This window comes from Panthera tigris, chromosome C1, assembly GCF_018350195.1.
Source record: "Panthera tigris isolate Pti1 chromosome C1, P.tigris_Pti1_mat1.1, whole genome shotgun sequence".
Taxonomy (NCBI): domain Eukaryota; kingdom Metazoa; phylum Chordata; class Mammalia; order Carnivora; family Felidae; genus Panthera; species Panthera tigris.
This window is the reverse complement of record NC_056667.1, coordinates 185,528,974-185,541,663: the sequence shown is the minus strand read 5'-3', so window position 1 is coordinate 185,541,663 and position 12,690 is coordinate 185,528,974. Positions and strand designations below refer to the sequence as shown.

Below are 12,690 nucleotides of genomic sequence, written 5' to 3'. Positions count from 1 at the left end.
AATGATGTTTACTAAAAGATTTTAACAGATTAACATTGGATTCGCTAGGGAACTAGGTGGATGTGGTTAAAAGAGTAAAATATTTTTAATGCTGCTAAAAAAAAAAGAATCAAAAGATAACTCAAAATGGGTCGGAGACCTAAATGTAAGAACTAAAATCATAAAACTCTTACAAGAAAACATAAGAGTAACTCTTCATGACCTTGCCTAATGGCAATAGTTTTGGACATATAATGCCAAAACTTTTAAGCAACAAAAGAAAAAATACATCAATTAGACATCATCAAAATATACAGATTTTGTACTAGAAGAGACCCTATTTAGAAAGTGAAAAGACAATCCCCAGAATGGAAGAAACTATTTGCAAATCTTCTATCTGATAAGAGACTAGTATCCAGAATATATAAGCAATACTTATACCAGAACAGTAAAAAGATAATCAATTAAAAATGGGAAAGGATTTGGAGGAGCCAAGATGGCGGAACAGCGTGGAAGCTTTTTGTGTGTCTTTCGTCCATGAAATACAGCCAGACCAACACTAAACCATCCTACACACCTAGAAAACTGATTGGAGGATTAACACAACAATCTGCACAACCTGAACCACAGAATTCAGCGGGTACGTGGCACAGAGAGCTGAACTTGGGGAGCAAGAAGCCACTAAAGGTAGGGAACCCCTTTTGCGGGCAGAGAGAGGATGGAGACTGGGGAGGGGGGGGCATATGGGAAAAGCACCCCTCCCCAAAAGTAGCTGGAGAGAAAGTGGAAAACTGGAAACAGCCACGGGACTAAACTAAAAAGGGAGAAAGGAGAAAGGAGAGGGTTTAAATTCCATTAAGACCGTAAACAAGGGGAGCGCAAAGGCTGCAACTCTGCAGCTTGATACCTGGCGATGCTCTGGTGGGAAGGGCGAATCCCCAGGAACAGAGTGGGGTCTGGGAGGTTCTCGGGCCACACAGGGAAAAGCAGTTCCACTGCTGGGGGGCATTTGGTAGAGACTATTGAAGCCACCTGGTCCCAGCAGACCCTGGAAGGCAGCCACATTTGCTGGTGCTGGGACAAGGTCGTTGAGGGTGAAGCCTGGTACCAGATTGTGTTGTGATTTTCCATAATCCCTGAAATGCTGCTGCTACACTGTCTCATGAACTTTTTTGGGGGCAGGCTGGCACCTGGCCACAGTCTCAGAGCACCGGCAACAGCATGGCCCAGCAGGCGTTCCTGGGTGCAGCCAACATTCGGCCATTGCTCATTCAGCCATTGCTTGGTGAGACCCTCCCACAGAGGGGCGGAACAGGTCAAAGCCACAGTCCTTCGGAAGTAAGGGGCCGGGGAAAACAGCCACATCTGACACAAAACTTGGGAGAGCAGTACTGCCTCAGGCCTGGTCACAGAGAGTGAAAAAGCGGGAGTGGACGAGAGCTAAAGACAGAGGACCGGTGTGCAATTGCTGATCCAGGAGAACAGACTGGGTAGCTGGGTGGCACCATTTTCACTGCTCCCGCAAATGTGCATACGCACCTACGAGCACCGCAACAATCCACCCCAGTAGGCTAGCAGCACCATCTAGTGGAGAGCAGAGCGGTTACACTGAGCCCCGCCCAACTGGGCCAACATTGCTCTTCAAGAACACAAGCCTCACCGCCGGGCTTAATTTATGGACTATAAAGAGCTACATAGACTGACCTGTAGGGGAAAATGAGGCAATTTCAGTCCTACTTCAATCTGTTAGCAGGTTCATCTATTCAATTTTTTTTCTTTTTTAATCTTTTTTTTCTTTTTCATTTTCTTCTTTTACAATTCTTCTCTTTTTCTTGAATACAGAAAGAGAAAAAATTCATTTTTATTTTCAATTTTTATTAAAAATGTCTGTCTTCAATTTTTATTACTATATTTTTTACTTTTGTGTAATTTTTTTCAAATTCTACTTTACTTCCATCATTTTATATTGGTCTACTTCAGTGTACTCACCTTTTCAAATTTTCAAACAATTTCCTTTTTTTCTTTCTCTTTTTTCTCTTTCTCATTTCTTTTCATTTTCTTGAATGCAGAAAGAGAAAAACTTCATTTTTACATTCAATTTCTTTTAAAAATATATTTATTTAATTTTGTATACTATGTTTTTTGCTTTTATGTAAATTCGTTCAAATTCTATCTTACTCCCATCATTTTATTTTATTCTACTACAGTGTATTCACTTTTTCAAATTTTCAAATAATTTCTTTTTTTTCTTTTCTCTTTTTCTCTTTTTCTTTTTTCTCTTTTTTCTCTTTTTCATTTCTTTTCTTTTTTCTTAAATACAGAAAATGAAAAAATTCATATTTACTTTTAATTTTTATTAAAAATATTTTTCTTTAAATTTTTTTCTACTATATTCTTTCCTTTTGTGTATATTTTTTTCAAATTCTATTTTACCCCCATCATCTCATTTTAGTCTACTTCAATGTACTCATTTTTTCAAATTCTCAAACGATTTCCTTTTTTTTTCTCCCCCCTTTTTTTCTCTAATCTGTCAAACCACTTTCAACATCCAGACCAAAACACGCCTAGGATCTAGAATCGTCTATTCTATTTGTGTGTGTGTGTGTGTTTTAAGTTTTAATTTTAATATTTTTTTAATTTTAATTTTTTTAATTTCAATTTTTCTACCTCATTAATTCCTTTTCTCCCTTCAAAATGACGAAACAAAAGAAGTCACCCCAAAAGAAAGATCATGAAGAAATGACAGCCAGGGATTTAACCAACACAGATACAAGCGGGATGTCTGAACCAGAATTCAGAATCATGATAATAACAATACTAGCTGGAGTCAAAAATAGATTAGAATCCCTTTCTGCAGAGATAAAACAAGTAAAAAATAGCCAGAATGAAATTAAAAATGCTATAACTGAGCTGCAATCATGGATGGATGCAGCGGCAGCAAGGATGGACGAGGCAGAACAGAGAATCAGCCATATAGAGGACAAACTTATAGAGCATAACGAAGCATAAAAAAAGAGGGAGATTAAGGCAAAAGAGCATGATTTAAGAATTTGAGAAACCAGTGACTCATTAAAAAAGGAACAACATCAGAATCATAGGGATCCTAGAAGAGGAAGACAGAGAAATGGGGGTAAAAGGGTTATGTGAGCAAATCATAGTGGAAAACTTCCCTAACCTGGGGAAAGACACAGACATCGAAATCCAGGAAGCACAGAGGACTCCCACTAGATTCAATAAAAACCAACCATCAACAAGGCATATCATAGTCAAATTCCCAAAATACTCAGGCAAGGAGAGAATCATGAAAGCAGCAAAGGAAAAAAGTCCTTAACTACAAGGGAAGACAGATCAGTTTGCAGCAGACCTATCCACAGAAACTTGGCAGGCCAGAAAGGAGTGGCAGGATATATTCAATGTGCTGAATCAGAAAAATATGCAGCCAAGAATTCTTTATCCAGCAAGGCTATCATTAAAACTAGAAGGAGAGGTAAAAAGTTCCCCAGACAAACAGAAATTAAAGGAGTTTGTGACCGCTAAACCAGCCCTGCAAGAAATTTTAAGGGGGATTCTCTGAGAGGAGAAAAGATGAATGAATAAATAAATAAATAGATAAATAAATAAATAGCAAAAGCAACAAGATTAGAAAGGACAAGAGAACACCACCAGAAACTCCAACTCTACAAGCAACATAATGGCAATAAATTCATATCTTTCAGTGTCACTCTAAACATCAATGGACTCAATGCTCCAATCAAAAGACAGAGTAACAGAATGGATAAGAAAACAGGATCCATCTATATGTTGTTTACAAGAGACTCACTTTAGAGCTAAAGACACTTTCAGATTGAGAATAAGGGGATAGAGAACCATCTATCACGCTAATGGTCAACAAAAGAAAGCTGGAGTAGCCATACTTATATCAGACAATTTAGACGTTAAATAAAGACTGTATCAAGAGATGCAGAAGGGTATTACATCATAATCAAGGGGTCTATAGACCAAGAAGACCTAACAATTGTAAACATTTATGTGCCAAATGTGAAAACACCCAAATATATAAATCAATTAATCATAAACATAAAGAAACTCATCAAGTTACCATAATAGTAGGAGACTTCAACACCCCACTCACAGCAAAGAACAGATCATCTAATCAAAATATCAACAAGGAAACAAGGGCTTTGAATGACAGATTGGACCGGATGGACTTAACAGATATATTCAGAACATTTCATCCTAAAGCAGCAGAGTATACATTCTTCTCCAGTGCACATGGAACATTCTCCAGAATAGACCATATACTGGGACACAAATCAGCCCTAAGTAAGTACAAAAAGATCGAGATCATACCATGCATATTTTCAGACCACAATGCTATGAAACTCAAAATCAACCACAAGAAAAAATTTGGAAAGGTAACAAATACTTGGAGACTGAAGAACATCCTACTAAAGAATGAATGGGCTAAACAAGCAGTTAAAGAGGAAGTTAAAAAGTATATGGAAGTCAATGAAAATGATAGCACCACAACCCAAAACCTCTGGGACACAGCAAAGGCAGTCATAAGAGGAAAGTATATAGCAATGAAGGCCTTCCTAAAGAAGGAAGAAAGATCTCAGATACACAACCTAACCTTATGCTTTAATGAGTTGGGAAAAGAACAGCAAATAAAACCCAAAACCAGAAGAAGACAGGAAATAATAAAGATTAGAGCAGAAATTAATGCTATCGAAACCAAAAAAAAAAAAAAACAAAAAACAAAAAACAAAAAACAGTAGAACAGATCAATGAAACCAGAAGCTGGTTCTTTGAAAGAATTAACAAAATTGATAAACCACTAGCCAGTTTGATCAAGAAGAAAAAGGAAAGGACCCGAAAATAAAATCAAGAATGAAAGAGGAGAGATCACAACCAACACAGCAGAAATAAAAACAATAATAAGAGAATATTATGAGCAATTATATGCCAATAAAATGGGCAAGCTGGAAGATATCGACAAATTCCCAGAAACACATACACTACCAAAACTGAAACAGGAAGAAATGGAAAATTTGAACAGACCCATAACCAGTAAGGAAATCAAATTAGTAATCAAAAATCTCCCCCAAAAACAAGAGTCCAGGGCCAGATGGCTTCCCAGAAGAACTCTATCAAACATTTAAGAAAGAGTTAACACCTATTCTCTTGAAACTATTCCAAAAAATAGAAACGGAAGGGAAACTTCCAAACTCTTTCTATGAAGCCAGCATTACCTTGATTCCAAAACCAGAGACCCCACTAAAAAGGAGAACTATAGACCAATTTCCCTGATGAACACGGATACAAAAATCCTCAACAAGATATTAGTCAACTGGATCCAACAATACCTTAAAAAAAATTATTCACCATGATCAAGTGGGATTTATACCTGGGATGCAAGGCTGGTTCAATATCCACAAAACAATTAATGCGATTCATCACATCAATAAGAGAAAGGACAAGAACCATATGATCCTCTCTCAATAGATGCAGAGAAAACATTTGACAAAATTCAGCATCCTTTCTTGATAAAAACCTTCAAGAAAGTAGGGATAGAAGGAGCATACTTCGAGATGATAAAAGCCATATATGAACGACCCAACGCTAATATCATCTTCAATGGGGAAAAACTGAGAGCTTTTCCCCTAAGGTCAGGAACAAGACAGGGATGTCCACTCTCACCACTGTTATTCAACATAGTATTGGAAGTCTTAGCCTCTGCAATCAGACAACACAAAGAAATAAAAGGCATCCAAATCAGCCAGGAGGAGGTCAAACTTTCACTCTTTGCAGATGGCATGATACTCTATGTGGAAAATCCAAAAGATTCCACCAAAAAACTGCTAGAACTGATCCATGAATTCAGCAAAGTGGCAGGATATAAAATCAATGCACAGAAATCGGTTGCATTCCTATACACCAACAATGAAGCAACAGAAAGAGAAATCAAGGAATTGATCCCGTTTACAGTTGCACCAAAAACCATAAAATACCTAGGAATAAATCTAACCACAGAGGTGAAAAATCTATACACTGAAAACTATAGAAAGCTGATGAAAGAAATTGAAGAAGACACAAAGAAATGGAAAAAGATTCTACGTTCCTGGATAGGAAGAACAAATATTGTTAAAATGTCGATACTACCCAAAGCAATCTACATATTCAATGCGATCCCTATCAAAGTAACATCAGCATTCTTCACAGAGCTAGAACAAATAATCCTAAAATTTGTATGGAACCAGAAAAGACCCTGAATAGCCAAAGCGATCTTGAAAAAGAAAACCAAAGCAGGAGGCATCACAATCCCAGACTTCAAGCTATACTACAAAGTTATAATCATCAAGACAGTATGATACTGGCACAAGAACAGACACTCAGATCAATGGAACAGAATAGAGAACCCAGAAATGGACCCACAAAAGTATGGGCAACTAATCTTTGACAAAACAGGAAAGAATATCCAATGGAATAAAGAGAGTCTCTTCAGCAAGTGGTGCTGGGAAAACTGGACAGCGACATGCAGAAGAATGAACCTGGACCACTTTCTTACACCATACACAAAAATAAACTCAAAATGGATGAAAGACCTCAATGTAAGACAGGAAGCCATCAAAATCCTCGAGGAGAAAGCAAGCAAAAACCTCTTTGACCGTGGCCGTAGCAACTTCTTACTCAATACATCTCCAGAGGCAAGGGAAACCAAAGCAAAAATGAACTATTGGGACCTCATCAAAATAAAAAGCTTTTACACAGCAAAGGAAATAATCAGCAAAACTAAAAGGCAACGGACAGAATGGGAGAAGATATTTGCAAATGACATATCAGATAAAGGGTTAGTATCCAAAATCTACAAAGAACTTATCAAACTCAACACCCAAAAAACAAATAATCCAGTGAAGAAATGGGCAAAAGGCATGAATAGACACTTCTCCAAGGAAGACATCCAGATGGCCAACCGACACATGAAAAAATGCTCAACATCACTCCTCATCAGGGAAATACAAATCAAAACCACAATGAGATACCACCTTACACCTGTCAGAATGACTAACATGAACAACTCAGGCAATAACAGATGTTGGCGAGGATGTGGACAAAGAGGATCTCTTTTGCATTGTTGGTGGCAATGCAAGCTTGTGCAGCCACTCTGGAAAACAGTATGGAGGTTCCTCAAAAAACTAATAATAGGGGCGCCTGGGTGGCGCAGTCGGTTAAGCGTCCGACTTCAGCCAGGTCACGATCTCGCGGTCCCTGAGTTCGAGCCCCGCGTCAGGCTCTGGGCTGATGGCTCGGAGCCTGGAGCCTGTTTCCGATTCTGTGTCTCCCTCTCTCTCTGCCACTCCCCCGTTCATGCTCTGTCTCTCTCTGTCCCAAAAATAAATAAAAAAACGTTGAAAAAATTAAAAAAAAAAAAAAACTAATAATAGAACTACCCTACGAACCAGCAATTGCACTACTAGGCATTTATCCATGGGATACAGGTGTGCTGTGTTGAAAGGATATATACGCTCCCATGTTTATAGCAGCACTATGGACAATAGCCAAAGTATGGAAAGAGCCCAAATGTCCATCGACAGATGAATAGATAAAGAAGAAGTGGTATATATATATATATATATATATATATATATATATATATATACACACACACACACACACACATACAATGGAGTATTACTTGGCAATCAAAAAGAATGAAATCTTGCCATTTGCAACTATGTGGATGGAACTGGAGAGTATTATGCTAAGTGAAGTCAGTCAGAGAAAGACAAAAATCATATGACTTCACTCATATGAGGACTTTAAGAGACAAAACAGATGAACATAAGGGAAGGGAAACAAAAATAATATAAATACAGAGAGGGGGGCAAAACACAAGAGACTCATAAATATGGAGAACAAACTGAGGGTTTCTGGAGGGGTTGTGGGAGGGGGATGGGCTAAATGGGTAAGGGGCATTAAGGAATCTACTCCTGAAATCACTGTTTCACTATATGCTAACTCATTTGGATGTAAACTTTAAAAAACAAAAAATAAAATTTTAAAAAAATGAGAAAGGATATGAATAGATGTTTCTACAGAGAACATATACAAATGGCCAATATGCACATGAAAAGATCTTCAACAGAATTAGTTATTAGGCAATGTAATCAAAACTACAATGAGGTATCACTTCATATATAATAAAAAAAGAGAAAAGAAAGAAAGAAAGAAAGAAAGAAAGAAAGAAAGAAAGAAAGAAAGAAAAAAGGAATAAAAAAAGAAAGAGAAGGAGAGGAAGGAAGGAAGGAAGGAAGGAAGGAAGGAAGGAAAAAATAGACAATAACAAGTGTTGACAAGGATGTGGAGAAATTGGGACATTGCTGGTGGGAATGTAAAGTGGTGCAGCCACTTTACTAAAACAGTTTAGCAGTCCTCAAAAAGTTGAACATATACTTACTATATGATCCAGTAAGTCCATTCCCATGTATATACCCAAGAGAACTAAAAGCATGAATCCACACAAAAACTTACACATGAATACTCATTGCAGCATCATTCATAAAGGCCAAAAACATGGAAACAATCCAAATTTCCATCAGTTGATGAATAAACAAAATGTGCTCTGTCAATTCAATGGAATATTATTTAGCCATTAAATGAAATGAAGTACTAATGTATTCTTCAATGTGGATGAACCTTGAAAACACGCTACGTAGAATAAGTCATATACAAAAGGAAACATACTGAATGATTTGTTCATAGGAAATATCCAGAATGGACAAATATGTAGAAATATAAAGTGGATTAGTGTTTGCTCAGGGGCTGGAGTGAAGGGGAAAATAGGAAATGATGGCTACCAGGTATGGAAATTCTTTTAAGGTAGATGAAAATGTTTTGAAATTAGATTGTGCATGTGCACAACTGTGAATATACTAAAAACCAGTGACTTGTATAGTTCAAAAGGATGAATTTTATAAAATGTGAATTATATCTCAATGAAAAAAGAAAGGGATGTCTGGAATATGTCACAATCATATGTCACAAACTACCTTGTGATTGTTAATTGTATGGTGTCAACTTGACAGTTAAAGGATGCCTAGATAGCCATTAAACATTATTTCTGGGTATGTCTGTAAGGATGTTTCTGGAAGGGTTAGTATTTAAATCTGTAGACTGAGTAAAGAAAATCTGCCCTCATCAATGTGGGTGGGCAACCTCCAATCCATTAAGGATTGGTCCAATAAAAAGGAGGAGGGGCAAATTTTCTCTCTTTTTGAACTAGGATGGTCAACTTCTTCTACCTTTGGACATTAAAATACTCTTGGTTTTCTGGGTCTTTGGACTCTAGGACTTACAACAGCAGCCTTCCCTGCTCCCCACTCTCCAGCCACACCCTTACGGTGTAAACAATAGAGAATCTTAAAGGTTTCTAAGGAAAGTGACAGAGCTGCAATTAGGGAGATTCTTCAGGTTCTATGTATAAAGTTATCATAGAATTAAGAGGGTGGTGGCAGGATCAGTGAGAAAGCTATGATCATAGTTCAGTGGAGAAATGATGGAGGCAGAAGAAATGTAATAATAGAGATAGATGGAAAAGGCATTATAGGTACAGAACCAACTAATTTGGAAACTAGCTGGATGAAGAAACATAGGAGAGGGTGGGTCAGAGTGAAAATGATATTCTGGAGGTGCTGTTAACTGAAATTGAAGACACAGGCAGAAAAGCAGATTTGGAATGGAGGTGTTTTTGTTTTTGTTTTTAATATTTGGAATATATTGAGTTTGAGGCTCGAAAAGGAAATGAAGTGGAAACACTGGCCAGGAAGCTGCAGGGCAAGATTTGAACTTGAAGAGTCTGCACTAGAAATATCCAACTTGTTAGCAGCACAGGAGTAGTAACTGAAGTTACAAGATTGTTAAAAGAGAACATATAAAAAGAGAAACAAAGGAGTGATCCTTGTGAATATCCACATTTATGGATCTGGAGGAGAAAGATACAAAGAAGACTTGGTCAGAAGTCTGTCCTTGACAGAACTTCTAGGGTGAAATACAGTGGGGAAGTAGGAAGGGGACAATGACCCCATAGAATCTAAGGACTACAAGTTTGGTAAGTAAGCTCAATGTTGCTCTTGGATCTTATAGATGTGGCAGAATGATTAAGGTGAAATCCAGATATCAGGGAAGTATGGAGTAAATGGGTAGAAGAGGAGAGGGTATAGTCTAAAACATACCTAAGACAGTAGCTTGAAAGAGAGGGGCATGGGGCGCTGGGGTGGCTCAGTTAGTTAAGGGTCCAACTCTTGATTTTGGCTCAGGTCATGATTTCACAGTTTGTGGGATTGAGCCTGGAGTTGGGCTCCACACTGACAGTGAGGAGCCTGCTTGGGATTCTCTCTTTCTGCCCCTCCCTTGCTTGCTCTCTATCTCTCTTTTTCTCACTCAAAATAAACGAATAAACATTTTTTTAAGGGAGACAGGCTTTATTTGATGGAGGTGTCAGAACTTGTTTTTAGACCAAAGGTTCAAAGACAGAAAGAGAGATTAATGATACAAGACAGTTGAAATAACGTTCAGTCGTGGATGGAACTGGAGAGTGTGATGCTAAGTGAAATAAGCCATACAGAGAAAGACAGATACCATATGGTTTCACTCTTATGTGGATCCTGAGAAACTTAACAGAAACCCATGGGGGAGGGGAAGGAAAAAAAAAGAGAGAGAGGTTAGAGTGGGAGAGAGCCAAAGCATAAGAGACTCTTAGAAACTGAGAACAAACTGAGGGCTGATGGGGGGTGGGAGGGAGAGGTGGGTGGGTGATAGGTATTGAAGAGGGCGTCTTTTGGGATGAGCACTGGGTGTTGTATGGAAACCAATTTGACAGTAAATTTCATATATTAAAAAATAAATACATAAAAAATAAATTAAAAAAATTAAAAAAAATAAAAAAAAAAAAGAAATAACATTCAGTCTTGACAGAAGACTGACCTATGCCAAAGGAAGCACTAAGAAGAGGATGCAAATCCCAGGTTTCGGGCAGGAAGTCCTTACCAAATAAGGAAGAAAAGATGTTTCTTGTATCATCATTTAAATAGTGAAAAATAAAATAGTGAATAACTTAAATATGATACAAAACATATATAGACATGACTACTTGAATGAAAAGAAAGAACAGTGTTAAATATTATGCCATTTATGGGGGTGCCTGGTAGCTCGGTGGGTTAAGCGTCCAACTTCAGCTCAGGTCATGATATTGCGGTTTCTGAGTTCAAGCCCCACGTCAGATTCTGTGCTGACAGTGCAGAGTCTGGAGCCTGCTTCGGATCCTGTGGCTCCCTCTCTCTCTGCCTCTACCCTGCTCGTTCTCTCTCTCTTTCAGAAATAAATAAAAACATTTATTAAAAACAATTATGCCATTTATGTTTAAAATAAATGCATCAAATGTGTTTATGTATTAAAGAAACTGGACCTTTTACAATACATAATTTTTATTTTATTTTCATTTTCATTTTTTTAATGTTTATTTACTTTTGAGAGAGAGAGAGAGAGAGCGCACGAGCAGGGGAGGGGCAGAAAGAGAGAAAGAGAAAGAGAAAGAGAGACAGAATCTGAAGCAGGCCTCAGGTTCGAAGATGTCAGCACAGAGCCCAATGCAGGGCTTGAACTCATGAACCGTGAGATCATGACCTGAGCCGAAGTTGGATACTTAACCGACTCAGCGACCCAGGCGCCCCATTTTAGTTAATTTTTTGAAGTTACAATATGTGCTTTGCATAAAATGAAACAAATAATACAACTGCATTTATTTAAAACTCCCAGTATGCTACCAACGTTAGGTATTGCGAGACTCAATATAAAGCTTAAGGATCAAAACAGTGTCATATTAGTAAAAGAACAGACAGAAAAATCAATGGAATGCAACAAATAGTGCCAGAACAACTGGACATACAGAAAAAAAGAATATAGACACAGACCTTGTACCTTTCACAAAAAGTAACTCAAAATGATCATAAACTTAAATATAAAATGCAAAACTACAACTTCTGGCTAATAACAGAGGAGAATATTTAGGTGATCTTGAGTTTACTGATGATTTCTTAGAGCACAAAAGCACAATCCGGGCGGGGTGGGGGGAATGGATTAATTGAACTGCATTAAAATTAAAAACTTCTACCACAGACTGAGAGAAAATATTTGTAAAACATATCTGATAAAGGACTTCTATCCGAAATATACAAAAAACTCTTAAAACTGACCAGTAAAAAAACCAAACAACTCAGTTTAAAAATGGGCAAAAGAGGGGTGCCTCTGTACATCAGTTAAGCATCTGACTTGGGCTCAGGTCATGATCTCATGGTTCAGGTGTTTGAGCCCCACATCAGGCTGTGTGCACTGACAGTGTGGAACCTGCCTGGGATTCTCTTTCTCCCTCTCTCTCTGCCCCTACCCCACACATACTCTCTAGCTCTCTCTCTCTCTCAAAATAAATAAAAACTTTTAAAAATAGGCAAAAGAGGGGCACCTGGGTGGCTCAGTCAGTTGAGTGTCTGACTTTGGCTCAGGTCACGATCTCACAGATAGTGAGTTCGAGCCCCACATCAGGTTCTGTGCTGACAGCTCAGAGCCTGGAGCCTGCTTCGGATTCTGTGTCTCCCTCTCTCTCTGCCCCTCCCCCGCTCATGCTCTGTCTCTGCCTCTCTCTCTGTCTCAAAAATA

The 12,690-nt window shown here is 38.1% G+C and overlaps 2 protein-coding genes across 3 annotated transcripts in view; both read right to left on the bottom strand.

The window, feature by feature from the left end:
- Positions 1-1,718, bottom strand: part of CASP10 (caspase 10) — a 36,190-nt gene extending 34,472 nt beyond the window's left edge. The window contains exon 1 of the mRNA XM_042995051.1: positions 1,684-1,718. The gene's annotated coding sequence lies outside the window, so the exon portion shown is untranslated. The remainder of the gene's footprint in view (positions 1-1,683) is intronic.
- The window catches only part of CFLAR (CASP8 and FADD like apoptosis regulator), a 110,944-nt gene that overhangs the window by 4,804 nt on the left and 93,450 nt on the right, over positions 1-12,690 (bottom strand). The window contains exon 12 of one of the 2 annotated variants that reach the window (XR_006220885.1): positions 11,323-11,342. The exons of the other annotated variant lie outside the window; for it this stretch is intronic. The gene's annotated coding sequence lies outside the window, so the exon portion shown is untranslated. Of the gene's footprint in view, positions 1-11,322; positions 11,343-12,690 lie in introns of those variants that run through there. 2 annotated transcript variants of the gene reach the window in all.